The sequence below is a fragment of the Rattus norvegicus genome, chromosome 3 (assembly GCF_036323735.1).
Source record: "Rattus norvegicus strain BN/NHsdMcwi chromosome 3, GRCr8, whole genome shotgun sequence".
In the NCBI taxonomy this organism is placed as follows: Eukaryota; Metazoa; Chordata; class Mammalia; order Rodentia; family Muridae; genus Rattus; species Rattus norvegicus.
This window is the reverse complement of record NC_086021.1, coordinates 74,759,135-74,786,304: the sequence shown is the minus strand read 5'-3', so window position 1 is coordinate 74,786,304 and position 27,170 is coordinate 74,759,135. Positions and strand designations below refer to the sequence as shown.

Genomic DNA, 27,170 nt, shown 5'->3' with positions numbered 1-27,170 from the left:
TTCTCTGTCTTCAGAGTGCTTGGATTACAGATATTGTGTTTTGAGATAAAGTCTGGCTGTGTAGTGTTGATTGTCTGGCATGGCAATATATAGCTCAGACTGGCCTTGAATTCCTGGCAATCCCACTGCCTCAGACTCAGTGCTTGAATTATAACTGTGTGTTACTATGTCTGGCTTGCCGTTGCCTGCCTGCCTTCCTTCCTTCCTTCCTTCCTTCCTTCCTTCTTTCCTTCCTTCCTCCCTTCCTCCCTTCCCTCCTTCCTTCCTTCCTTCCTCCCTTCCCTCCCTCCTTCCTTCCTTCCTCCCTTCCTTCCTTCCTCCCTCCCTTTCTTCCTTCCTTCCTTCTTTTTTCTTCCTTCCTTTTTTTCTTTTTAAAAGATTTATTTATTTTTAAATAAATACTATATGTGTTTCTTGTACCACATGCATACAGTGCCCTTGGAAGTCAGAAGAGGGCATGGGATCTCCTGGAGCTGGAGTTACAGACAGTTGTGAGCCACTCTGTGGGTCCTGGGAATCAAACCTGAGTCCTCTGAAAGAGCAAGAAGTGCTCTTAACCACCGAGCTGTCCCTCCAGCCTCTGTGATTGTTGGCTTTCAACATCCTCTCCTTACCCAAGCACCACAGGGGGCTATACCTAGGCTTGGAATTTGTTTGGTTCTGAGCAGTTTCAGAATACTGATCTAGATAGGTATGACGGTGCACTCCTGAAACCCCAGCACCTTGGAAAAGAGGCAGGAGGATTCCTGCAAATTTGAGGTTAGCCTGGCTGTTGTGAATATCGAACTCCAAGCTGACCACACACACACTCTCTCTCTCTCTCTCTCTCTCTCTCTCTCTCTCTCTCTCTCTCTCTTTGGAGGAGCAGCCGGAGCATTGGATGTGGGAGGCAGTGTCTGTGGGAATAGCATTGTATCATATTTTGAGTTTGCTTTTTGTTTGCACATGAAGTCCTCATTGGCCTCAGAAACTTGAATAACACCACAGTCAGGAGTGACCACGGGTCAACCTGCCACATTGCACTGTAGAACTTCTAGAGTGTTCTTTCCTTGCATTTAGAGCTGGCTGCTGTTGAACTTGGGGCCTTGGGAATGCTAGTGTGACATATGGCAGGGTCCAGTAGAGAAGAGGGATGGAGGTGGGGTGGCCTTGCCCTCCCCCCAGCAGTGATGCAGAAGAGTGGAACTCTCCTGGCGTTTCCTTAGGAAGCTGTGGACTCTGGCCTTGGTGAGGAACTTCTATAATGGCCACAATCAGAAGGCTTTATGCTTGCTGAATTTTCTTCTGTGAACTAACGATGACAAGCCATCATTTCTGCAGGGCTGGCGTGACACTGGCTTGGAGTAAGTGCTCAACAAATGGGCCCCAAATACTGTGAGAGAGGGTTGTTGCCATGGTTCCCTGATGGGATTGCTCCTTGTCTAGAAGATCTGCTGTCCTGATTCTCATACGTGACATTCTGTACCCAGAGACGGACTCCTTAAAACCAAAATGTCCTGGCAAGTGCAAGCATTTCTGTGAAAGAGAACATTCGGGCTTGATGGCCTTTTACATATTAATGAGAATAGACTTATTTAGTAACAGATTTTGATTTGGACCTGATAAAGACACTGAGCATTTTGGGAAGAGACTAAAGTCTCACCTACTACACCGAAGATCCCAGAGGACTGGGACAAACTTTCTGTACTTTGGTCTTTCTGTCTAGGTATGCTGCCATGTAAGGCAGGAATCAGAGAATGCTACTCTTTCCTTGGAGATCGTCCCCCAACAGGGTTTCTCAGTGTAGCCTTGGCTCTGGCTGTCCTGGAATTCCCTCTGTAGACAGGGCTGGCCTTGAACTTAGAGATCCACCTTTCTCTGCTTCCCCAGTGCTGGAATGAAGGGTGTGCTCCACCACGCCTGGCTTTGGAACTCTAATGACCCATACATATGTAGTCCCCCACCCCATTACTAAATCATTCATTTTTTTCCCTTGTTAGACTTTTTGGTATATATGGAAGGTCTCTTACTTCCATGTCCTTCCTGCCTTCATGAGTGACCAGCACCAAGGGAAAAGAGAAGACTGCCAGCGGAGTCCTTTCTGTAATGTTCCACTTACATACAGAACTAAACAGACAAGCATACCATCACTAGTGCAACTAGAAGGTGTCAGCATGGAATTGGGCCTAGAGAAGGCCTTAAAAAAACACAGGTCCCCCCAAAACAGGGTGCCTGAGAGAACTTGGCACATTTTAACCCAAACATCAAATATGGTTTGGGAGGGTCAGAACCCTCAAGAATGGGGTGGGGGGAGGAGAATAGTCCAGGGGAGATATTTGGCAGCTGGGATGAAGGCATTGATCTCTGCCTGCCCAGGAAAGGGGTAGTCGGCAACACTGGGCATGGAGGTGGGGGTGGGGCGTGAGAAGAGGAGGCCTGGGGTTGCAAGATGTTTCAGGGAGGACCTAAAGGGGGCTCATAGGTTTGCCCTTCAGGGAGAGGACAGTGCTGACTGCTACATAGGTTTTCTGCCAGGGTCCAGTGGTCTTTGACCTCTTCTTAGCAGTTTTCTCATAATTCATGCGCAATACCTGATGGCGTCCTTGGAGCTGGCACCGACTATTTTGCTCTTAAGGAGAGCTCTTCAGGGGGCCCAGAATATGAACATCAGGTCTTCTTTCTTGTTCTCCTTGGTCTCATAGGTTGCATGATAGACAGCATAGTGGCAGTCCTTGTTTGGCAGCATCTTGACCCAGGTAGTGTGTGGTCATCTGCAGTTCATCCTACATCACATCTTAGGCTCTCCGTGCCTTCCTTTGGGATGATGCTCTTCTTGTGCTCGGTCCTTCTTGTGGTCTTCCGCTTCCTCTCAGAGCACTGGTATACCTTTAAGTCATTAAACACCTTGATAACGCCATCAGAGAAAGTTACTCCTGAGGCCTTGTTTCTGCAAAGAGATCCACCGAAGAACTGAGCTGGTGCAGCTGTGCGACCCAACTGTCATTAAGCATAAGTTGGATAGAATAAGCATGGACGAAGTAAGGGGGAAGGGCCGGATAGTCCTCTTTGATTAGTATCTGCCTTAGGGGCTACAGCTGTAACTCTGTTGGTTAGAGTGCAGAGGTCCTGAATTCCATCCCCATCACCACCGAGACAGGACCCGCTGCTGTACACCTGTGATCCTAGGAAGGTAGAAATAGGAGGACCAGGGGTTCAAGGTCATAGTAGGTTCCATATCGATCTGGGCTGCTTAAGGCTGTAAGACAGTGTCCTAAAAGAAAGAGAGAAGGCCAGATGTAGTGGTTTATACTTTTCACCCAAGTAGAGACAGGTGGATCTCTGTGAATTTGAGACCAGTCTCTGGTCTTCCCAGAAAATCCCAGGCCATTCAGGGATAACTAGTGAGACTCCATTTAGTGAAAAAAAAAAAAAAAGTACAGTTCACATGGCCACAGTGCAGTGCGTGATACAGCAGTGATAATGAGCGACTCTGTTACTGCTTTATGTATTGACTGGGCTTTACAATCGTTTTACAGAGTACTGTTCCTATTGAAAAGGAAACCCACGGATGATCGCCTATACTTGCGATGATTGACTGTATCTTTTTCTTAGATTAAAAAAGAAATGTTGGGCTGGAGAGATGGCTCAGTGGTTAAGCACACTGACTGCTCTTCGAGAGGTCCTAATTTCAAGCCCCAGCAACCACATGGTGGCTCACAACCATCTTTAGTGTGATCTGATGCCCTCTTCTGGTGTAGCTGTCTTCAGCTACACCATATATAATATATATATATAATATATAATAAATAAAAAATAAAAAATAAATAAATCTTTAAAAAAAAGTTTGCTTAAAAAATTGCTGAGCTGAGCTGGAGTGATGACTCAGCAATTAAATGCAAGGGCTGCTCTTGCAGAGGACCGCTCCAGAGGATCCTATACCCTCTCTGGCTTTCCAAGAGCACCAGGCACATACGTGGTGCACATACATAATGCAAGCAAATCCCTCATACACATAAAATAGAAATAAATCCTTTTTAAAGAACTATTGTTTGTTTAAAAGTATGTCTATTGGCTGCGTGTGGTGTCCACCTTTGCAATTCCAGCACCCAGGGAGTTGAGGCAAAAGGTTCAGCCACAAGCTCAAGGTCAGTTGACTTGAGAGGGCATACGCCTTTAATCCCAGCACTCAGGTGGATCTCTGAGTTCAAGGCCAGCCTGGTCTACAGAGTGAGTTTCAGGACGGCTGGGGCTACACAGAGAAACGTCGTCTGGAACCCCACTCTCCCAAAGAGCACTGAGGACTGGGATGGAGCTCAGTGGTGGAATGCTTCTGGTCTAGCATGCAGAGGACTCTGGATTCAGTTACCGAGACTTATACAAAGGCTATAGATAAAACCTTGACGGTCCCGCTTTACCCACACTGAAGGACAGAAGGGAGCAGCAATGGCTACGGAGAGGTTCGCGATTTGGAACGGCTACGTAAATCCTGAGCCTCTCTGTCCTTGCTCTTGGCTTGAAATCCAGGTCCTCTAAATTAGCGAATTTACTTAAGATACAAAACAGATAAAAGTCCAGCCTTCTGGACTTGTTTGCTCAAAGCATATGGGAAAACAGAGGCCTCACAGGTTTCCGTTTTGCCAGCATCCCAGAGTGGATGCTTGTGCCTTGTTTGGTCAGTCTAACCTTTTATGCGCCCTTATCTGATCTTTCTTCCACCTCAGGCAGTAAAGAGGGCGATAAGTCCTCTGTGGGGCCTTGAAAGGACTGCATAGGTGGGCGGGAGGAGGGGCAGAGGTGCCAGATACATGCTGAACTCAGCAGAGCTATTCCAGGCTGTTTCTACACTTCTGCTCCTCGCTGCGTGAAAGTCACGTAGGTGCGAGGCAGGTCCAAGCATATTTTTCTTGAAGTGAATGTTAGCACAGGAGGGAGTTGGAATTAATGAGTTTTTATCAAGAACTAGGAGGAGGTAGCGGCTCCACGCTATTGATGTAGAACGGACCACAGCCTACCACCCGCTTCTTCTTTGATCTTCTGCCACGATCCCCACCTTTTACAGTTTTGATTGAACCTACGAATGACATGGAAAATACGGGATCCTTAGAGGCAGGTTTATAGATTTTATAGAATCTAGATCTTCTGTAGAAAATCTGGCTTATTTTACATTTCAAATGGCTGTAGGGCTGGAGAGATCATTCAGTGGGTAAGGGTTCTTGCTGCCAAACCCGATGACTGTGCCACGGAGTCCAATGCCAGAAAGCCACGTGCTGGAAGAAGAGAGCTGACTCCCTCAAACTGTCCCGTGACCTCCAAAGCCATGTACACACGCACGCACGCACACACACATGCACGCACGCACGCGCGCGCTCGCGCGCGCGCACACACACACACACACACACACACACACACACTGCAATTTAAAAAGAAAATTTCTAGACCTATTCCTACCATTGACTCAGAGATCCCTTCCCTCCCTCTTCTCTTTCTCCATCTCCTTTCTGTTTTTAAAAATTATTTATTTATTTTGACTGATGTGCATATGAGCATGTTTATGTATACCACCTGCATGCAAGGACTAAATAAAACAAAACACACTGCAACAAACCCTGACTATTTTTATAAAACATAACAAATCATTATATTAAGCTTTCTTTGTCTCTTTTTACATACACACACACAAACACACATACAAGCACACACATGCACACACACGCACACACACATACACGCACACATGCACACACATACACAAACACACACACAAGCACACACACCACACACGCACACACACGCACACGCACACATGTATGCACACACCCACACATGTACACACACATACATGCTCCCGCACGCACGCACACACATGCACAAACATACATGCACGCGCACACACATGCACGCACGCACACTCACATTTGCTAAAAACTAAAGGGAAAAGTTCTAAGCCATCCTCATCTACACAGGAAGTTGTTCAAGGTCAGATTGCAACACAGGAGACCCTGCCTCACAACAGTGGGGGCTGGAGAGACAGCTCACCAGAGAGATCACATGTTGCTCTTGCAGAAGTCCCAAACTTGGTTCTCAGCACCAATATTAGGAGGCTCACCACTTCCTGTAACTCCAGCTCCAGGGGATCTGATGCTGTCTTTGTACCCTAGGAGAACCTGTGTAATACCACCCTCCCCATATAAAACGTGTGTATATACCTTTTTATTAAATGCTGCAAATCATTGTATAAAGCTTTGTCTCTCTCACACAGAAATACATTTGACTAAAATTAAAGTAAGTACAATAAAGAATAACAACAACCACCACCACCACCACAACAACAACAACCACATCCCCTTAAGGGAAAACAACTTACAGAGGAGGGATTTATTTGGCTCGGAGGTTTTGGTGCATGCGCAGCAGGGTCAGAGGTGCAGCTCCATGCTACGGTAGCCCCAAGAGTTCATTTCATCTTTTAGGGGCCTCATGTCACATAAAGTTAGATCTTTGGCTTCAACAGAGAAAAGAATTTCAGGACGAGGCAGTATGAAACAGAGCTGGAATTTATTAAAAATGAAAAAAGGCACTCAGGAGGGCGGGGGAAATAATCTCAGAGTAAAGTATTTGCTACACAAGCATGAGGCCCTGAGTTCAGGTTGATGACACCCACATAGGACTTAGATACGGCAGCATACCAGAGCTGGGAGGGCAGAGACAGATGGATCCCCTGAACTTGTTGGCCAGCCAGCCTATAGGTTCAGTGAGAGACACTGCTAAAAAAGAAAAGGTGGAGAACACTAAGAAAGGATGCTAAGGACTGACCTCTGGGCTCTCACAGAGGTGTACACATAGACAGAAACACACACAGACACATACACAGACAAGCATATATAGACACACAGACACAGACACACAGGGAGGAGAAGAAGAGGGAAAGAGAGACATAGGGAGAAGGAGAGATGAAGAGATGGAGAGACGGACAGAGAGAGAGACAGAGAGAGAGACAGAGAGAGACAGAGAAGCTCACTCAAGAGCGCGGACATGGGTATCTCAGAAGGCTTCCAGCTAAGTGTCATTCAGGTGACCTGACAGGACAGCTCAGTAGGTAACAGTGTTTGCTGTCAGGCCTGAACCTGAGTGTCACCTCCAGAACCCACATGGTAGAAGGAGAGAACTGACTGACTCCTGGAAGTTGTCCTCTGACCTTGGCAGGGCTGTGGGAGAGGTTAAGATGTTTTTACTGTAAAACTTTTGGTACTCCCAGGGAAGACTGAAGCAGGAAAAAGGCCAGGGCTTCCAAGCCTTAGACGGGCTTAACTCAGAATGCTGCAAGCTCACACCCACGAGAAACGTCCACTGAGTCGCTGGCTCTCAGTTCTTGTCTTGTGAACTGGAAGAATAAATGTTGCAGACCACAGAGAAAAATGAGGTTTCAGAAAGTAAGGATTGGTAACAGGTTCATAGGTGTGTGAGTTTAAGAGATGGTGGGTGAGCAGAGGTCTTGTGTGGTAGGAGCAGGTCCTAGAGAGGGGGCACCATTCAACCCGGTGGCAGGCTTTTTAAAGGATGGGTGGGAGCTGAGCTGTGAGTCCAGGTGGCCCACTCGTGAGGCGTCCATAAGTCTCTCCATCCCGGCATGTGGCTGAGTTCCCTGTTCTACCCTCATGTATGGCTTCTGGGCCTTGGTTAAGGAAAAGAAAGTAACCAGGAACCAGAGCAGTAGCTGGAGACCATATTAAGTTCGACATGTCCGGCCATGGTGACTTGGTGCCTATGAACATTGTCTGCCCTCTCCTCCTTGGTTTAAGACATGTGAAGACTCTGAGAACTCAGCTCAGCGTGTCAAGACGGAGCAGCCACTAATGTGCAGCTGAAACCACCGTTCCTTAAAGAACGTGCGTGTGGATTTGACACTGTTTAAAGTTCTGGCTTTACAGACTCTTTGCCATACAAGCAGCTCCTTGCTCTCAGGACAGATTTGGCTTCACATAGGCCTTCGCACAGACTCCTAAAGCTGCTGCTTCTGTAGGAGCACAGCTCTCCCTTCACTTAAAGAAGTCACTGTAGTAGGTAGCAGTTTAACAAGAAACCGACATCTCAAACATTCTGTTCTTATTTTCACTCATTTGGACTTTCAGCGGACATATCTGAAAGCCAGGTCTTTACAGATGACGATGAGGTGCCTAAAATAATTGAAGGTGGGAAACTTCAAATATACTATGCTTTAATTTTTTTATTTTTTAAAAAAGATATATGATCTTGTCTTCAAACACACCAGAAGAGAGCATCAGATCCCATTACAGATGGTCGTGAGCCACCATGTGGTTGCTGGGAATTGAACTCAGGACCTCTGGAAGGCCAGTCAGTGCTCTTAACCGCTGAGCCATCTCTCTAGCCCATACTATGTTTTTAAATGTGATATAGATCTGTGAGGGGAAAGCAGAAAATTATATGGAGAATTCTATAGTTCCTAATGGGAATTAGATGCCACCAATCAAACCAAGACACCAGGGATGCTTAGAACTGACTGAGGCCAGAGGGTAAATGACAAACCCCGTTTCCATTGACGACTGGCCGTAGGGGCTACTTTGACAAATTCTGTACTCCAGTACAGGCACTGAGTGGATTCCAGACTGCAGCCACATTCCAGCCCTATCAACACCGCAGAGATCTGAAAGCCAGTGCTAAAGAGAGAGCTTAGAAAATAGGAATTTTTTTTTCTCTTTGCTATTATTCAACCTAAGGGCTTTTTATTTAAATTGTCATTTTGGGGAGTAAACAAAAAGCGATGTTCAATCCGGGATTATACTCTTTGTTTTGGTATAGATAAGAGAACTTTTACCTTAGTATTATTTTAAATTATTTTACTTAGTTAAATCTTTGGGCCGGGCATGCCTTTATTCCCAGCACTTGGGAGGCAAAGGCAGGCAGATCTCTGTGAGTTGGAGGTCAGCCTGGTCTACCAAGCGAATTCCAGGACAGCCAGGGCCACAAAGAGAAACCCTGTCTCAAAAAATAAAAACCAACCAAACAAACAAACAAACAAGCAAACAAACTCAGCACAGGGGAAATGGAGGCAGATGGATCTCTGTGAGTTTGAGGCTAGTCAGAGCTACACAGTGAGACCTAAAATAAAATGAAATAGAACAAAACATTTATTAGATTAGAGGACACCATGTAGGTGTCATCTCTCTTTCTACCTTGTGGGTTAGAGGAATCAAACTCAGACCCTCAAGCTGGGCAGCAGCCGTCTTTCTCAGCTGAGCCGTCTCGCAGGCAGTCACGAGTTGGTTTTAATTTAGATTTGCCTTTGATGTTTGCTTTTAGTTCTGAGACAGTCTGGGTACGATGGCTAGTCTGGTTTTAAGCTCGCTATCTTTCTGCCTTTTCCTGTCAAAAATGCTGGGATTTTCTATTTTGTGGTATTTAGAATGATACTGGGTAATCAAGGAGCTGAACCTTTTTCTATTGGGGACTTGTGGACGACATGTCCTTCTCTTCCGGCGTTATCTAGAAGTTCATTAACCCAGACCTAAGTCAAATGACGTCTATCAGAAAGCAAAAGATAAGAATGTTGAAAGAATGTTTCTTCCCCCCCAAATTATACATTATGTAGTCTAACTGCTCATTGTTATCTCATGTGATGCACTTAAAATCAAGTAAACTTATCATCAGCATTGAAAATGAGCTTGTCTCTGTCCAAGATACAGATTTCTCTTTTAATACACAGCTAGGGAACCACAGGTAGGGGGTCAATCAGTTGGTTAAGTCCTTGTCTGGCGCTCAGGAAGCCATGGTTAGGGCTGGAGAGATGGCTCAATGGTTAACAGCACTGACTGCTCTTCCAGAGGTCCTGAGTTCAAATTCCAGCAATCACATGGTGGCTCACAACCATCCGTAATGAGATCCGATACCCTCTTCTGGTATGTCTGAAGACAGCAACAGTGTACTTATATATAAAAATAAATAAATCTTTTTTAAAAAAAGAAAGAAGTATAAGGGGAAGCTCTGGAGTTCAAAGTCATCTCAGTTACATAATTAAAAAAAAATCTTACAGGGTGGGGGGGGGCGGAGAGATGGCTCAGTGGTAAAGAACACTGACTGCTCTTCCAGAGGTCCTGAGTTCAATTCCCAGCAACCACATGGTGACTCACAACCATCTGTAAAGGGATGTGATGCCCTCCTCTGGTGTGTCTGAGGACGGCTACAATGTACTCACATACATAAAATAAATAAATAATTATTAAAAAAAATTTTTTTACACGCATCAGTGTTTCGCCTGCAGGTGTGTCTGTGTGAGGGGGGTCAGGTCCTTTGGAGCCTGAGTTAACAAACAGTTGTGAGCTGCCATGTGGCTGCTGGGAATTGAACCTAGATCCTCTGGAAGTGCAGCCAGTGCTCTTAACTGCTGAGCCATTTCTCCAGACTTCAGGTACATAAGTTTGGGCTATCCTGGGCCACATGAGAGTTGTCTCAAAAATGGACAACCCCCAAAGACCCAAAGACAAAAGCTATTAGAAACTGTTAACTTGAGGGTTACTATTTCCTAGACAAGGACAGCTGAAGCTGAGTAGTAGCCAAATTTTATAGGAGAACAATGTTTTTTTTTTTCTTAGATATGATACACGTTAACTAATTCATATTGCTCACAGAGGCCTTAGAGTTGGAGAATCCTGCCTGAGAATGGGATTTGAGTGAAATAGGACTGTGAATGCAGACAAGATGTTTTGTCCTGTTGCCTGCCGGAGAGGTAGAGTGACCCTCGAACTTCGTGGGGAGGGACCTAGACGTTGGATCACCCAGATCTGGCTGCAAGCCTTGTTTTGCCATTTTCTGTTGTCTCAGAATGTAGGGGACATTGCGTAAACGGTCTTAAGCTCCTTCCTTCCTCTTGGGCAATGAGGCTGATGTGGGGTCGCTTACAGAGCTGGGCAGCAAAGTACTGGGTCTCAGAATGAAGTTTCTCTAAGAAACACCCCAGCTACTTTCTACCACCCCCCACTACTTTTAGTAAATTGTTAACGGGGCATTTACTAAGATTCTAATGTGTTAGTTACATTATCAACGCCTTATAACTAATTAAGGAGTTCAGGTTTGATCTTGGCCCCAGGTTCTGTGCGTATTAGGCAAGTGCTTTATTGTTGAGCTGTGCTCTGAAGGGAGCATCTTTCACCGTTTGTCTGGATTTCTGCCTTCAGTGTATTTACGTTTAAAATAATAAGAAAATACCTTAAAAGCAAAAACAAACCCAACTAAACCACGTGGAAAGAGTAAGAATTCCTTCTTTTGCTGGGTGGTGGTACCCCTTTAATCCCAGTACTCAGAAGGCAGAGGCAGGCAGATCTCGGATTTTAAGACCAGCCTGGTCTACAGAGTGCGTTCCAAGACAGAAAGGGCAACTCAGAGAAACCCTTTCTTGAAAAACAAAAACAAAGACCAAACAAACAGCCAAACAGGAATACTTTTTTTTTTAAATTAATGTATGGGTGAGAACAGAGTTAAATCAATTTTTCTGGAATGGGAAAAATTGACTTGACCCAGGAAACCTTCTTTAAGTACATCTCATATTAAAGCCAGAAACGAGCTTATACTAAATGACTACAGGTGCAACTGACTTCAAATCCTTCCTTTCATTGTCTTGTCTGTGTGGTTCTATGAAGTTATTAATGCGTCATTTCCGGCACCAGGTTCTCCATCTGTACCCAGTGTAGAACCACCTAGAAGGGTTTATGAATCATTATCTTCCGGTTCACGGACATCTGGACTGAACCGCTCTGATGTCGAGCCTGGGTGTCAGTTTGACTCTCTGCTTTGTGGTCTTATAATTTGGTCCTGAAAGCTGAACCCAGGCCTTTGCACATACTGGGCCAGTGCTCTACTGTGTGAAATATATCCCTAGACATTTTTGAAAAAAAGATTCATTTATGTTATGTGTATAGTGGATTTGCTTGCGTGTGTGTATATGCACAATGCAGTGCCCATGGAGGCCCCTGTCACACACATGGGTCTTCATCGTTCAGCTCCAGGTAGACCGCAGTTGTGTCTGTCACCATGCTCATCCCTGATGTCTGTAATACCCCAGCCTTATTCTATGTCCTAAAGGGATCTTGAGAATTCTTAAGAGTCCAGGGGAATCCTTTCCTTGGAAGAATAGAAGCCTTAGCATAATTTTTTTGGGGGGGAGGGTATGCTGGGCTTTCCAGAGAGAGAGAAAAAGGAGGGAAGAAGGGGAGGGAAAAGGAGTGGAGGGAGGAGGGGGAGAGAGAGAGAAAGAGAGAGAGAGAGAGAGAGAGAGAGAGAGAGAGAGAGAGAGAGAGATCATCCTGATGTTTTCAGAAGCAACACTACTCCAAACTCTGAGCACAAGGAGACTTGGGAGCTGGGCTGACATCAGTACCTTCTTCCTCAGCTCCTGAGTTCCTGGAATTACAGGGATGCGCCACCACTCCCAGTGCCTGGTTCCCTCTGGTAACAGAGTTCTAGTCTGTTCAGCAGCACTGGCCTTTTTGCTGCTAAAGCCTGAGGTTCTCAGTGCACAAAGAACATCTTGGGGCCCAGTAAATGGTGTTCAGCAAAGAACATCCACAAAAATATAACTTTATGCTCTATGGTGGACTATGGGGTGATTGATAGACGTGGGTTCTGAAGGACACGGAGGGTAGGATGAGAAAAGGGGGTATTTGGGTTTGGTTTTTTTTTTTTTTTTAGAAGACTCCTGTACATAAATCAGAGCCTTGGATACTAACTAGTAACTGATGTGTGTTAACTATTAATTCTCACAAAACCCTTGTAGGTAACTGAATGCATCCCAATTTGCAGATAAAGAGACCGAGTCACAAGGAAGTAGCCTGGGTTTTATTGCCAGGATGACCCAGCTTGAGGAATCGAACTGGACTTTAGACAGTTTCTTGATACGAGTGTATTGGCTCTAATAGTGGGACGTCTTGGGGGCACTGATTATCCCCTTTCTTTCCAAGGCTCCCCTGTGAAGCACTGCCCAGCTTGACATTGGAGCCCTACAGCCATGATTGTTCCCGGAGTCTTAAAGCCCAGCAAACTTGCAATGTGTACAAAAGGCAGCAGCAGGAGCTAAACATTTTCTTCTCTAACTTCCTCCATGGTTTATCACCAAGTAAAACAGTTACCTTAATCATCCCAGGGTCCAAGGGTTGGGCTTTACTCTTTGCTAAGGGATGATTTTTCTGGAAAGATTTCTAAGAAAACACCTTGGCAAAGGGGTAAAAAATTGACTATTCAGTGACCACCAAGCTGGGAGGCTCACAACCTTTGGACCACAGACACAGGTCACCTACTTTGGCTATCATATAGGATTTCTGGGGACCAGCACATTCTTATTAACTGAAGAGACAAAAATACAGTCATAAAGTAGGCTAGCGGTGGGCAGAGAAGCACATCTTAGTAAGACCATAGACGTTTCTGTGCATTTTATTTAGACCACCAATAGTACGGTCATTGATCAATCCAACCCAGATGCATCCTCCTTAAAAACTGTTTTCTTTTTAGTACAGAGTCTCCCACTGTAGCCCAGGGGGACTTCCAGCTTGGTAATTCTTCTGTCTAAGCCTTCCAAGGGTTCAGACTGTAAGTGTGTGCCACTATGCCCTGCTGAAGTTTTCCTGAGTACCTATCCAAACCTTGCATGTAATATAAGCTCTACCATTGAGTCATGCCAGAGCCTACACATGTATCATGTTTCATTTCAGGGAAGGGAGAGAAGAGAGAGCTAGTGTTGGGGTAGGAAACCACGGCCTCGTGGGTGAGGGTCCTACTACTGAACCATGTCCTCAGTCATTTTTGTATTTATTTTTATTCTGAGATAGAATCGCACCAAGTTGCCCAGGCTGGCTTTAAACTCACTCTGCAATCCTCGCAGGCCTTGAACTCGTGACTCTTTCAAATAGCTGAGATCGTGGGCTTGTGCCACCATGTCTGGCTGGATTGTATAATTTCTCGTTTTTGTACTTTGGCCTACTGGTTTATAGACTTCACCAAGCTGCAGAAGGCGGTGTTGAATGAGAACTGAAGTGCTGTTGTTAATCGATGCTGGGATTACTAATGATCTGTGACTTACAATACAGGGTCAAGAAGTAGACCACTCACATTCTTTGCCCTAGTCATTCCTTTTTTGGTAATGGCAGTGGGAGAAGAGATCGAGCCCAGGCTCTTGTGCATACTAAGTATATGTTGTACATTTAGCCCAAAACCCCAGCTCCCCAATCATTTTTTCTTTCAGGCAAGGTCTTGATAAATAGTCCTGGTTAGCCTGGTATGGGCTGTGTGGCCTAGGTTGGTTCAAAAATTTCTTTAACTGTAGTGTAGGGATGTCTTGTGTCCAGCACCCTCTCTGGAGGGTGATTCTGAGTGGATAAAAATACCCATTACAGCTTACACGTCCCTCCTCTGTTCAGACTGTCCCCTTGGTTTAGCATCTTTGAGGAATCTTCACTCATTAAAACTTTTGCAGGGGCTGGAGATGGCTCGGTGGTTAAGAGCACCGACTGCTCTTCCAGAGGTCCTGAGTTCAATTCCCAGCAACCACATGGTGGCTCGCAACCATCTGTCATGGGATCTCATGCCCTCTTCTGGTATCTGAAGGCAGTGACAATGTACCCACATACATGAAATAAATAAATCTTTTTTTTTTCTTTTTTTTCGGAGCTGAGAACCAAACCCAGGGTCTTGCGCTTACTAGGCAAATGCTCTACCACTGAGCTAAATCCCCAACCCTGAAATAAATAAATCTTAAAAACAAAAAAACAAAAAACAAAAAACTTTTGCTACCTTGTCAAGGTATAGTCTGATGTCCCCCAACTTCACCAACCTGTTCTGTTTTTGCAGTCTCTTAGCATCCAGAATCATAGTGCCTGGCTGGTCTCAAACTTTGAATTTTCCTGCTTCAGCCTCCAAGGTGGAGGAATTTTAAGAATGTACCACCACACCCAGCTTAAGCTCTCTTAAGTAGCTTTATCAATAAAATATTTTTGAGATCTTTCATGATAGTACTCTCCAAAAATATCTTCAAGATAATAAGTTAGTTATGCATAATTTAGGACAAGGAGATTCTGAGTGGATAAAAATACCTATTACAGTTGGGTGTGGTCATGCGAGTCTGCATCCCAACTTTGGGGAGACAGAGGCAGAAATATTAGACAGTTTAGCAATTCAGCTACATAGAGAGCTGGAGGACAGCTTAATCCACATGATACCCTGTCTCAAAGAAACAAACCATCCCCACTTCCTCAAAAAGTACTTTGTTACCTAGGCTGTGGAGAAGTAAATAGACTACCCAAACGATTATTATGCTCCTCTTTTTTCCCCATGAGTTACTTATATTCAGCCGACAATAGTCTTCTCCAATATTTCCCTGACTAAAGGCTAAAGGATACTATGTTTCTTCTCTGTACTTCTAGACTTCTAGAGCAACTAACTGGTGTGAATACAGTGAGCCTGATGTTTATCAGTCTATGTTGCTTTAGTAGGCTGTAAGCACCCCCTCCCTCCAAAGCCAGATACACACACACACACACATACACACACACACACACACACACATACACACACACACACAGAGGAAGAGAGGACACCTGGATAATCAGGAAAGTAAGCCTAGCCATTCTAGGCAGAGCCTAATGACCTCAACCATCTGAAAGGTCCCTCAGGACTTGTGTACTCTGTGAAACACTGTTTATATTTCTTGTAAGATTTTTTTTTTTTATTTTGACTTAGTTGTGAGAGAAGGTCTCATTGGAACTTACTATGTAGCCCATGTTAGCTTTGAAAATGTGATAATCCACCTGTCTCACACCCTAGGTGCTGAGATTATGGGTGTGAGCCACCTTGCCTAGCTTTAAAAAAAAACATTAAAAAACTCCCATATGCCCCTCTTCTTTCAGATCCATGGCCAATTTTTTTTCATTGATTGTTATTACATGCATATACAAATACAGATACATATACACAAAGACACATACACACATACACCATACACATATGCATCATATACACATACATATATGTATTCCAAAATATAACCCGCTCAGTCTGTACAACGTTACTTGTATGTACACTTCAGGGCTGACCACTTGGTACTGGATGACCACTTGCTGTCCCCGGGCACTCTGAGCGTCTCTTTCTTCCTGTAGTTCTTTGTGTAGGCCTCCCTCCTAGCAGGTCTGTTGCTTCTCTTGGTCAGCTCATGCTTAGGCAGTCGTGTTGGCGACACATCTCGGGAATCCCGTCTAACCTCACTAAGAGACAGTTTCACGGCCAATTCCTTGATCCTCCGGCTCTTACGCTCTTCTGCAAAGTTCTCTGAACGCTGTTCTGTAGATGAGTGCACTGGGCCTGGGCTCCACAACTCTGTATTTTGAATGGTTGTGGTTTTCTTTAATGGTTTCCACTTATTGCAAAAAGAAGTTGTTTGTTTTGTTTTTGTTTTTCTTTTTTTTTCTTTTTTTTCGGGGCTGGGGATCGAACCCAGGACCTTGCGCTTCCTAGGCAAGCGCTCTACCACTGAGCCAAATCCTCAACCCCTGTTTTTATTTTTTTTAAAGATTTATTTATTTAACATATATGCACTGTCACTATCTTCAGACACACCAGAAGAGGGCATCAGGTCCCATTACAGATGGTTGTGAGCCACCATGTGGTTGCTGGGATTTGAACTCAGGACCTCTGGAAGAGCAGTCAGTGCTCTTAACCGCTGAGCCATCTCTCCAGCCCCCTTGTTTTTGTTTTTAAATGAGGGGTGACTCTCCTCCTCTTTCTCCCTTCTCTCCCTTCTCTCCCTTCATTCCCTCCTCTCCCTTCATTCCCTCCTCTCCCTTCTCCCCCTCCCCCTCCTCCCCTCCCCCCTCCTCCCCTCCCCCTCCCCCTCCCCCTCCCCCTCCTCCCCTACCCCTCCTCCCCTCCCCCTCCTCCTCCCTCCTCCCCTCCTCCCCCCTCCCCTCCCCCCTCCTCCGCTCCTCCCCCCTCCTCCCCCTCCCCCCTCCTCCCCTCCCCCTCCCTGGTATGTTTGAGCCTGATGCATGTGGGGGAAGGCAGGTAGAGGTTAGAGAACAAGTTTGTAGTTGGTTTTCTGCTTCCACCTTCATGTTGGTTCTGGGGATTGAACCAGAGCATCAGGCTAGTGTGGCCAAGTGCCTTTCTCTTTTGAAGTTGAAGATAATGCCTCCATTGCTGAAGCCGGTACCGATCTGCTACTATTAGTCAGTGTGAAAATATCTGCTGTTGTTGTTGCTGTTTTAGTGCTGGGTATTGAACCCAGAGCCACAGGCACAAGCCTTCTCCCATTGATCTACGTCCCTGTCCCCCATTTACGCTGCCGCACTGATGGCTAAACTCCTCAGGGAGCATTCCTTGAGAATAGAGCCCAACCTGGCTTTGATTTTGTGCACCTTTCTCTCTCCAGCACACTCATGCATATATGCACAAGCGTGTGTGCACGTACACATGCATACCAGATTTGTTCATGCTACTTATTTCTTAGGCATTATTACAAAAAGAAAACTGGGCTATTTAATAGGACCCTGGTTCCTAAAGAAAGAGAGAAAGGAAGGACAAGGAAGCAGAGGAGAAAGAAGAAAAGAAGGTGAAGAGGAGGAGGAAGAAGAGGAAGAGGAGGAGGAAGGAGGAGGAGGAAGAAGAGGAAGAAGAAGAAGAAGAAGAAGAAGAAGAAGAAGAAGAAGAAGAAGAAGAAGAAGAAGAAGAAGAAGAAGAATAAGAAGAAGAAGAAGGAGAAGAAGAAGAAAGGAGGCTGGTGAGATGGTTGAGTGGATGACCTGAATTTGATTCCTAGGACCTACATGGTGGAGAAGGAGAACCTGCTCCTGCAGGCTGTTCTCTGAGCTCCACATGCATTCTGTAGCTCATGTCCCCCCCAACATACAAATAAATGAATAAATGCAATAAAAACTAAAAAAGAAAAAAATGTGTAAGTAGTGTCGGTGCTCAGAATCTATCAAAACAAAGATGTATCTATCACACTGCTACAAGGACATCTGCTATTTTGTATGTTAATTTAAAAATGCAAGATAAAAAGCTGTTTTAAGACTGAATTTGTAATGCTTTGGTTTTAATACTCATTCTTCTCTCTGGTATTGGGGGGCACTTGTCTGATTACTGACAGAAGGGCTTTATGAGCAAGAAGGCACACAGGAGGCAAGCTGTTTTGGCTGGGAATGGAAGACAGAAAGGCAGATGAAAACCAGCCAGCTCCCAGGCTGGGAGGAAAGGCACGTAGGTTGGAAATAAGCTAATCTTTATCCACCTACTCCGAGGGCTGTGCTGGAACAGAGGAATTTGCAGGGCTTGTTTCTTGAGCCTGTGTTCTAAAGCCCCTCCAGTGTGACGATCTGAAAAGCCAAGGATGTTGACTACAGTTCCTTAAGCTAAAATGGAGTATTTATTTATTCTTTCATTTGTTTACTGGTGATAGGAGTCCAAGCAATCTGCTAACCGAGTCTTATCCTGTATCCTGAGTACAGTTATGTATGAAGTAAGTTAGTTATAACAAGGCGCATTTCTAAGGCTCTTAGCAAAAAAAAAAAAAAAAAGCCCCTCTGTCACTGCCCATATTGGTTGAGGTCAGTGTGGTCCACTGGGAGGAAGTTATCTCTGTGTCTCTGCTACCTGAACACTTTATTGGAGATCAATCTTACCATGTAGTTCAGGCTGTTTGGGTGTACTTGCCATGTAGCCCAGGGTGACCTCAAACTCATGACAATCCCCCTGCCCCAGCCTCCTCAGCATTGGAATTACAGGTGTGCATCACCATGCTTGGCTCTTCTTTGCTGCTAATGGTACATGATATTTTATTTTTAGTGTGATAATAATAAAAGAAAACCTTTTCTGTTTAGGCTATCATACCTTTAAAGTTGAGGTATTATTAAGGTTAAATATTAACTTGTAGTCAACTTCATGTTGACGGCATGTATATTTTTTTCCTTTGCACTTTTGTTGTTGTTTTTGGGTTTTTTGTTTGTTTTGTTTTGTTTTGTTATGTTTTGTTTTGTTTTGTTTTGAGACAGGGTTTCTCTCTGTGGCCTTCGCTGTCCTGAAACCCACTCTGTAGACCAGGCTAGCTTTGAAATCAGAGACCCACCTGCCTCTGCTTCCCTAGTGCTGGGATTAAAGGCATGCACCACTACTGCCTGGCTTGTATAATCTGTAAAGTATATATGCAAATTAATATTTATCCCTTTTATAATATGTCATAGAAATATTGTCTTGCAATCCATTCAAACACAGTAGGGCATTTAAAGATGCACATGCTACTAAAGATTTTCAGCAATAAGAGGGCATATTGCAGTCAGTTTGTGGAGATTTTATGTTTCCAATGGAGAATTTGAGATTTTGAAAAACTTGTATCTGTTACCTGGACTCTGACAACCATCTAACACTTAAACGCTTATTTTGGTGGTAATGTTAGCACGTGAGATTTTGAAAACTATCATGAAATACATTCACATTTAGAAGAAGTGAGTCACACAGGGCTGAGAGCTCACTCAGTTTCTCATGAGACTTTCCGTTCCCCATCCTGGAAGCATTGAGCCCGTGGACCCTCAGCCCTAGAAGTTCTCTATGGCTGTAAACAGGGTGAGCTCAGTAAGCATAGCAGCTTGCATCACTTTAATGTCCCGACTAATCCAAGATGGGAGTGTCCGGGTGGATGGGCGACTCTGAGGGCATTCTCCGTCTCCCTCAGGATGGAGCACTCTTCCCCCCCCCCCCCCCCCCCCCGGAGCTGGGGACCGACCCCAGGGCCTTGAGGTTGCTAGGCAAGCGCTCTACCACTGAGCCAAATCCCCAACCCCTGGATGGAGCACTCTTGATAACGCACTTCTCCACAGCCTTTCCCCTTCCTCTTTGCCTGTGATCTCACCCCTCCCGCCTGGGAATTACTTCTGATATTAATTGCATACCCCTGTCTTTTGATCATAGATCTGTTTTCAGAGAAAGTCTAAGTTTAAACACTCCAGAGCTGTTCTTATTGGGCTTAAGTTCCAGGTTGGCAACTATCTAATTGTATAATCTTGTGCGGGTGGGAATCACCTCAGCTCACAGAGCTTAGTTTCCTTATCTGTAACATAGGAGTACCTGATACCTACTTCACAGCACTGCTGTACAGAGAATTGGACATGCTGTGCCAAGCTCATAGTCGTAGGCTCTCCACGAAGGAGAGCTAATACTGTGTTTATAGGTTTTTTTTTTTTCTTTCTTCTAGTGTGGTACCCAACTTACTTATCCCAGGCTGGCTTCAAACCTGCTTTAAAGTCTTCATCTTTGTGCTTCTGTCTTTTAGACTTGTTTGTTTTTCTAGACAAGGCTTCCCTGTATAGCCCAGGCTGTCCTGGAACCGGCTCTATAGACCAGACTTGCCCTGAACTCAGAGATCCTCTTGTCTCTGCATCTCAAGTGTTTGGGTAAGTGCTTGTCTGGGTGGATGGGCAGATCTGAAGGCCTCCACTGACCTGCTGTGCCACCATCTTTCAAGTGCTGGGATCTCAGGTGGATACCACCACATTCTGTGCCAACTTTAAAAATTGGTACATATTAGCTTTATTGTGTTGGGTGTATTTTGAAAGTTATTTCTTAGTTTTTTTTTAAATTATTCAACATTATTGATTGCCTTATAATTGCTGGTTCTGTTACTCTTAAGATGAAGTTTTGCTGTTACCCAGGTTGGCTTCAAACCCCTAGGCTCAAGTGAACTTCATATCTTGTATCCAAAGTAGTGGGGACTATGTGCAACATTACTCTTCCACCTCCTCTTCTCCTTCCTCCTCCTTTTCTCCCTCTTCCTCCTTCTCCTTTTACTTCTAATTTAGAGAGGGTCTTCTATAGTCTAGGGTAGCTATGAAATTGTTCCATAGCCAGGATGACCTTAGATTTCTGATCCTCTTGCCTCTACCTCCCAAAGGCCACCAGGCTCCACTTCCCAATTGATGTTTGCTTTGTTTTATTGTTCAAGACATAGTTTCAACTGTGCAATACTGGCTGTCCTGGAAGTCACTTTGCAGTGACTCAGAGATCTGCCTTCCTCTGCCTCCCAGTGCTGAGATTAAAGGCGTCTGCCACCCCATGTGCCTGGCCATTTTGATTTTTATATAAACAAGCCTAGCAACCCTTTCCGTCCTGGAGGAGAATCTCATACTGTCACTAGGCAGGCTCTACCAGCCTAAGATAATAAAGGATTTTCTTGGGCAATATGTTGTCCTAGTTTGAGTTTTATTTGCTGGGAAGAGACACCACAATCGTGGCAACTATTATAAAGGAAAATATTTAATTGGGGCTGGCTTACAGTTTCAGAGGTTTAGTCCATGCGTGTGCGTGACGTTGGGAGGCTAGAGGTACACTCTGGGTGGGGAGCATACGCTGCGGCGTTGTGTGTGAGGGATCTGGTTCTCTCCCTTCATCTTTGCATGGGGTCCTCTAGGCTTATGCTACTGGATGAACTGTCTCACTAGCCCCGAGCTAAAAGTTTTATCGGACATCAAGCAAAATCGCAGCTAGCAAGCGTTCGATCAATAAATCTTGTTGGTAATGTTGAGGTGGTTTGAATAGAAATGGCCCCCATCGACAGCAATAAAACCCTAAGGTGAACACAATACAAATTAAGCACCTGTCTTAGTCAGGGTTTCTATTCCTGCACAAAACATCATGACCAAGAAGCAAGTTGGGGAGAAAAGGGTTTATTCGGCTTACACTTCCACATTGCTGCTCATCACCAAAGGAAGTCAGGCCAGGAACTCACACAGGGTAGGAACCTGGACGCAGGAGCTGATACAGAGACCATGGAGGAGTGCTGCTTACTGGACTTCTTCCCCTGGCTTGCTTAACTGGCTTTCTTATAGAACCCAGGACTACCAGCCCAAGGAGGCCACCACCCACAACAGACCCTCCCACCCTTGATCACTAATTAAGAAAATGCCGTACAGCTGGATCTCATGGAGGCATTTCCTCAAGGGAGGCTCCTTTCTCTGTGATAACTCCAGCAAGTTGACACACAAAACCAGCCAGTACAACACCCATGATTCTATTCTAAAATAAACAAATGATTGAATAAATAAATAGGAACAAACTAACAACTCTATCTTTTTTTTTTTTTTCTTTTTTTCGGAGCTGGGGACCGAACCCAGGGCCTTGTGCTTGCTAGGCAAGCGCTCTACCACTGAGCTAAATCCCCAACCCACAACTCTATCTTTTAAGGAGCTGGAACAGCTTGGTCAGTGTGGACGGCACATCCCAACTTCCTTTAAGGGGTATAGGATGTATTGGGCACGTGGCACCTTCCTTTAGTCTAGCACACGGCAAGTGAAAGGATGGAGGATTGGGAATTCAAGGTTGCCTTTGGTTAAGTAGCAGGTTCGAGGACAGCCCCGGCTATGTAAAAACTGGCTCAAAACAATAAAAACAAGTCTGACATGGTGCAGCATGCCTTTAATCCCAGCACTCGGGAGGCAGAGGCAGGAGCAACTTGAAGGCCAACCTGGTCAACCGAGCGAGTTCCAGGACAGCCAGGGCTACACAGAGAAACCCTACCTCAAAAAACAAAAACAAGCAAACAATGTGGAGAATGTAAAGGGAGTGGAAGGAACCAGTGGCAGAGAAGTCAGACAAACCCCACCTTGGCCAGGCTATCAAGGTAACAGCAACTCGACTGGTCACAGCTCATGCTGCTGCAGTGTGTTTTTGATTCAACGGGAAAAGCAAGGCATTTTACCTGAGTGCCTGGCCCTTTGCAGGTCGCCAGCGTAGTCATAAGAAAAACAAAGGCCTAATCCCAGTTCAGGAACATTATACAAAATACCTGACCTGTATACCTCAAAACTGTGCTGGTCATCAAAAACAAGGGATGTCTGAGAGACTGTCAAAACAAGAGAGGCCTAAGCAAACATGAGCAAACATGACTAGACGCAATGTGGCCTCTTGGGGTTCTGAGAAAAGAAAAAAGGAAACTAAGCAAGTTTGCTCCCAGTATGGATTGTAGTGAATAATGATTAATATTAAATTTGATGAATGTAAGAGGTTAGTATTAGGCTAACCTGGGAGTAGGGATATCAGGATGTTGTCTGTATTTTGCTTCCCATAAATTGATTCTGGATTTTAAAGGTTTAGTTAACCCACATAAGGGTACACACTTGTGATTCCAACCCTTGGAATGTAGGGAAAGGAAGACCAGAAGTTCAGTCATCTTTGGGTGTAGAGGGAATTCAAGACTATTCTAGGCCATATGAGACCCTGCTTCAACAAAATAAAGACCTTGAGGAGCATAAAGTTTATGGGGTAAAGTAAGGACGGATCCAAAGGACTTCTGTTTTGCAGGAGAATCCTGGTGGTGGCATTTGCTGTGACAGGGCCAGGGCATGGAGAGAGGCTTTTCTGGAACGGGTGGAGTTTCCGTGACACAGGAGGAAACAGTTGCCCTGGGGTCTGAGAGGGAATATAGCAGCTACTTGCCCACAGAGGGGAAGAGAAAGAACTGCTTTTCTTGTTTAGTCTTTGTCTAAATAATGATAATGTGTGTGAGGACAGATTTGTCATCTCCATTTTGAAATGCCTTTTTGGCCCGGCCTGGCCACCGTTGTTCCTTATTTCTTTGTGCTGAGGCCTATAAATTATATCACACCTATTTAGAGATGCTGGAAGGAGACTGCAACAAGCTAGCGTCCCACCTGGGAATGGCTTCTTCCCGGGTGAAAGGGGGAGAAGCTTAACAACCCCTCCAGTCTTCTCTCCAGCACTGAAGATCTTGAGAGGTACTCCATTCAAGGAGATGGCTGTGTGCAGTGCACTTCAGGCAGGTCAAACTCTCAAAACAAGAGGACTGAAGGGAAAGAACATTTTCTTTTCTGGGCAATCAACATCCCCGTAGCTCTTTTGACAGTTTCCAAAGCCTCCTGCCTGCTTTAGGCAAGGCTGGGGGATCCTTGAACATTTTGCCAACTCCTGTTGAAATCTATGATTCCTCATTTAACAGTGGGTCCCAGCTCCAACCCCTCTTAGAAGCCACATGGGTGCATGGTTCTTCCTTGTCCTTATCAACAAAGATCAAGGTCGCCATCTTGGATTACTCCAATATTCTACCTGTCTTGCTGGCCTGGAACTCATGAACTCTTGAGTTGTGGGGACTAGAAGCACATTCCACCAAGTCTGGCTTCTGTTTCTTCTGAGTGGGCTTTGATACTTTTAAGGTTTGTGTTTGTTTTGTTTTGTTTCTGCAACTCATTATCTAGCTGGAGCTGGCTCATTAGCTACAAACCTTACTGCCTTACCCATAGTATATGCTGCGTTAACAGACATGTTACACCATGACTGGCTTGACTTTGGGCTACAGAATTCCAATCCTTTGCCCAGTTCTTTTTTCTTCTTACTAGAAGATGGATGAGGGCTGGGAGGACTCAGCAACAGAGTGTGTGTCTGTCAAGGAAGAAGTCCTAGGTTCAAAGCCAGCACTGTTAAAATGTAAATAAATAATAATAAAACGACATGAAAGGATAGATAACAAACGCAGTCTGTGATTTTGATATTTTTCTTTTGCTATAATTTTGTGTGTGTGAGTATGCGCATGCACAATTCTCTAAATGTCCGCGTAGACCAGCGAAGGATGTCAGGCATCCTGCCCATTCCCCTGCGACAGGATCTCTCAGGGAACCCCTGAGCTGTTGTTTCTCCCTGCTGCTTTTCCTCTCCAGCCTCTTCACTGGTGTTTTTAGGTAGCTGCTGGGGTTCCTCTCAGGGCCTCTCACCCGCTTATTTCCCCATGCCCCTATGATTTTGTTCTTTTTCAAACAATTAAAAAATTTTCTTAAATTAAAAAAGAATGTGTGCGTGGTATTTTGCTTGGATGTATTGTGCATCCCATGCAGGCCAGGTATTCAGAAAAAGGATTCAGGTCCTTTGGAGCTGAAGTTACAGAAGGTTGTGAGCCCCCATGTGCGTGCTGGAGATTGGACCTGGGTCCTCTGGGAGAGCAGCTCGTGCTTTTAACTGTTGATCCATCTCTCCGGCCCCTGGAGATTTCATTCTTGATTAAAAAAAAAAAAAAAGATGTCTGAAATACAGCTCGAACACTTCATTGTCAAAGATTTTGTTCATTTGTTTTCGAGTCTCACTATGTAGCCTGAGCTTACCTCATAGCAACCCTTCCACCTTGGCCCCTGTGGTGCTGGAATTACAGGGTTGCATGAGCACCTCCAGCACAGTGTCAAATTCTTTTTTTTTTTTTAAGATTTATTCACTTATTATATATAAGTACACTGTTGCTGTCTTCATGCACACCAGAAGAGGGCATGAAATCCCATTACAGATGGTTTGTGAGCCACCATGTGGTTGCTGGGAATTGAACTCAGGACCTCTGGAAGAGCAGTCGGTGCTCTTAACCGCTGAGCCATCTCTCCAGCCCCAGTGTCAAATTCTTAAAGAGTTGGTGTATTTCAGAGTTTCTTGATCTTACACCATTTAGGGACAGATAATCACCTCCCGGGCTGCACTGTCCTTTCTACTGTAAAATGTTTATCAGCACTCTTGGCCTCTACTCACTAGAGACAGGCGAATCCCCTAATTGTGACAGCTGAAAGGGTCTCTGCCAATTGTCCCTAGGGACGGTGGAGAAAAGCTGCCGAGCTCTAGTGCACACTGAGAACTTAACTGTGGGCCCTAAAGGCAAGTGTTGGTTGCCACGGAGAAGCAAACACTCTGAAACGCTTGGATAGTACTTCTCCTGGCACTTAAGATGGCAAGATCCTCTCAGCAGGTGGTGTGCCCTGTAAGTTCAGTCCAGCATTTAGACTAACTTGGGTGAAATGCCAGAAGCCAAATGCAGTGTATTTCCTGTTTAATTTCATTCATCCATTCGCCAAATATTTATTGAAGGAAGCCATGTGTCAAGTTCTGGGGACCCGATGATGAATAAGAGACCTGGGGGTTTTTTTTGGTTCATGTTTTTGTTTTTCGTTTTTGAGGAGAACCTTGGCTCAATCCTGTTGTATACCCCCAAACATGAGCATGGAAGGTTACATTTGCGTGTAACTATGACTCTGACGTAAACGTCCCCATTGATTTTCCTTCATGGGTCATATATGAATCCTGATCTTTGTCGAGATAGTCTTTATTACAGAGCTTGGTGGAATCATGGTTTCTGAGATAAAGAAGGTTTGGAGCAGCTGAAAGCTTGTTGGTCCACTGCCCTCCAAGAGTCATTATCTAGTTTGATATTCCCCCCCCCCCCCATTCTTACCTGCCGGCTGCTGCCAGCAGAGGAATTTAAAGGCTAGGAAGCTGGACATTTTTGCTGGACTTCTTCCCTTCATACCGCATTGTGAAATCTTCCTGTTCAGCTGCTTGCAGCACTGGCTGGATCAGAACACGGGTGTTTCTCTAGGCTCTGGAGACTCAGGCGCCGCTGTGACATCATTAAATAGTTAGTGTACTTTGTGGACAAATTTTACTCAATTTTTTTTCTGTCAATTAGACTTGTTAGGATGCTGATTTTCTCAATCTTTGCAAACACTTTATCTCTTTTTATTTTATTTTGTTCTATTATTATTATTATTATTATTATTATTATTATTATTATCATATTAATTTTTTTTGGAGACAGGTTTCCCTGTGTAGCTATCCTTGGCTATACTGGGACTTGATTTGAGGCTGGCTTCAAACTCAGAAATATGCCTGCTTGTGCCTTCTTAGTGATGGGATTGAAGGTGTGTGTGCCTTTAGTTAAATTTAATTAAAGCCGTTCTCTACTTGCCAAGACTTTCCAAATAACTTTATTCACAAAAGAAGAAGATTCTATCCTTATACCTAAGGTCTTTGTTTTTGGTGCAGAAAATATGGCTGCTCCACACATTGTTTCTTAAGGTCTTGCCGAGGGTTCCTCAGCCCTGGCTGTCCACTGCAAACAAGCACAGCTTAGACCTGGTCCTGAGTGGGTCAAGTCTAAAGTAATTAGGGAAAAAAATTCTTAAAAACAAAGAGTGCCATACATTTTGGGCCTGACTTGTAAACCATTGTTGAACTTCATTCTCATTATTTTATTTCTTTAGACAGGATTTGACATGTAGTACTGGCCTGGCACTTAATGTATTGACCAGGCTAGGCTCAAACTTCTGGTTACCCCTTTGCGTTTATTTCCCAAGAGCTGGGATCGCAGGCCTGTTGCATCAGATTTGATCTCCGCT

The 27,170-nt window shown here is 44.8% G+C and overlaps 1 pseudogene; it reads right to left on the bottom strand.

Moving 5' to 3' along the window:
- Positions 1-2,444: 2,444 nt before the first annotated feature.
- Positions 2,445-26,300, bottom strand: Cfl1-ps10 (cofilin 1, pseudogene 10; annotated as a pseudogene).
- Positions 26,301-27,170: the final 870 nt, after the last annotated feature.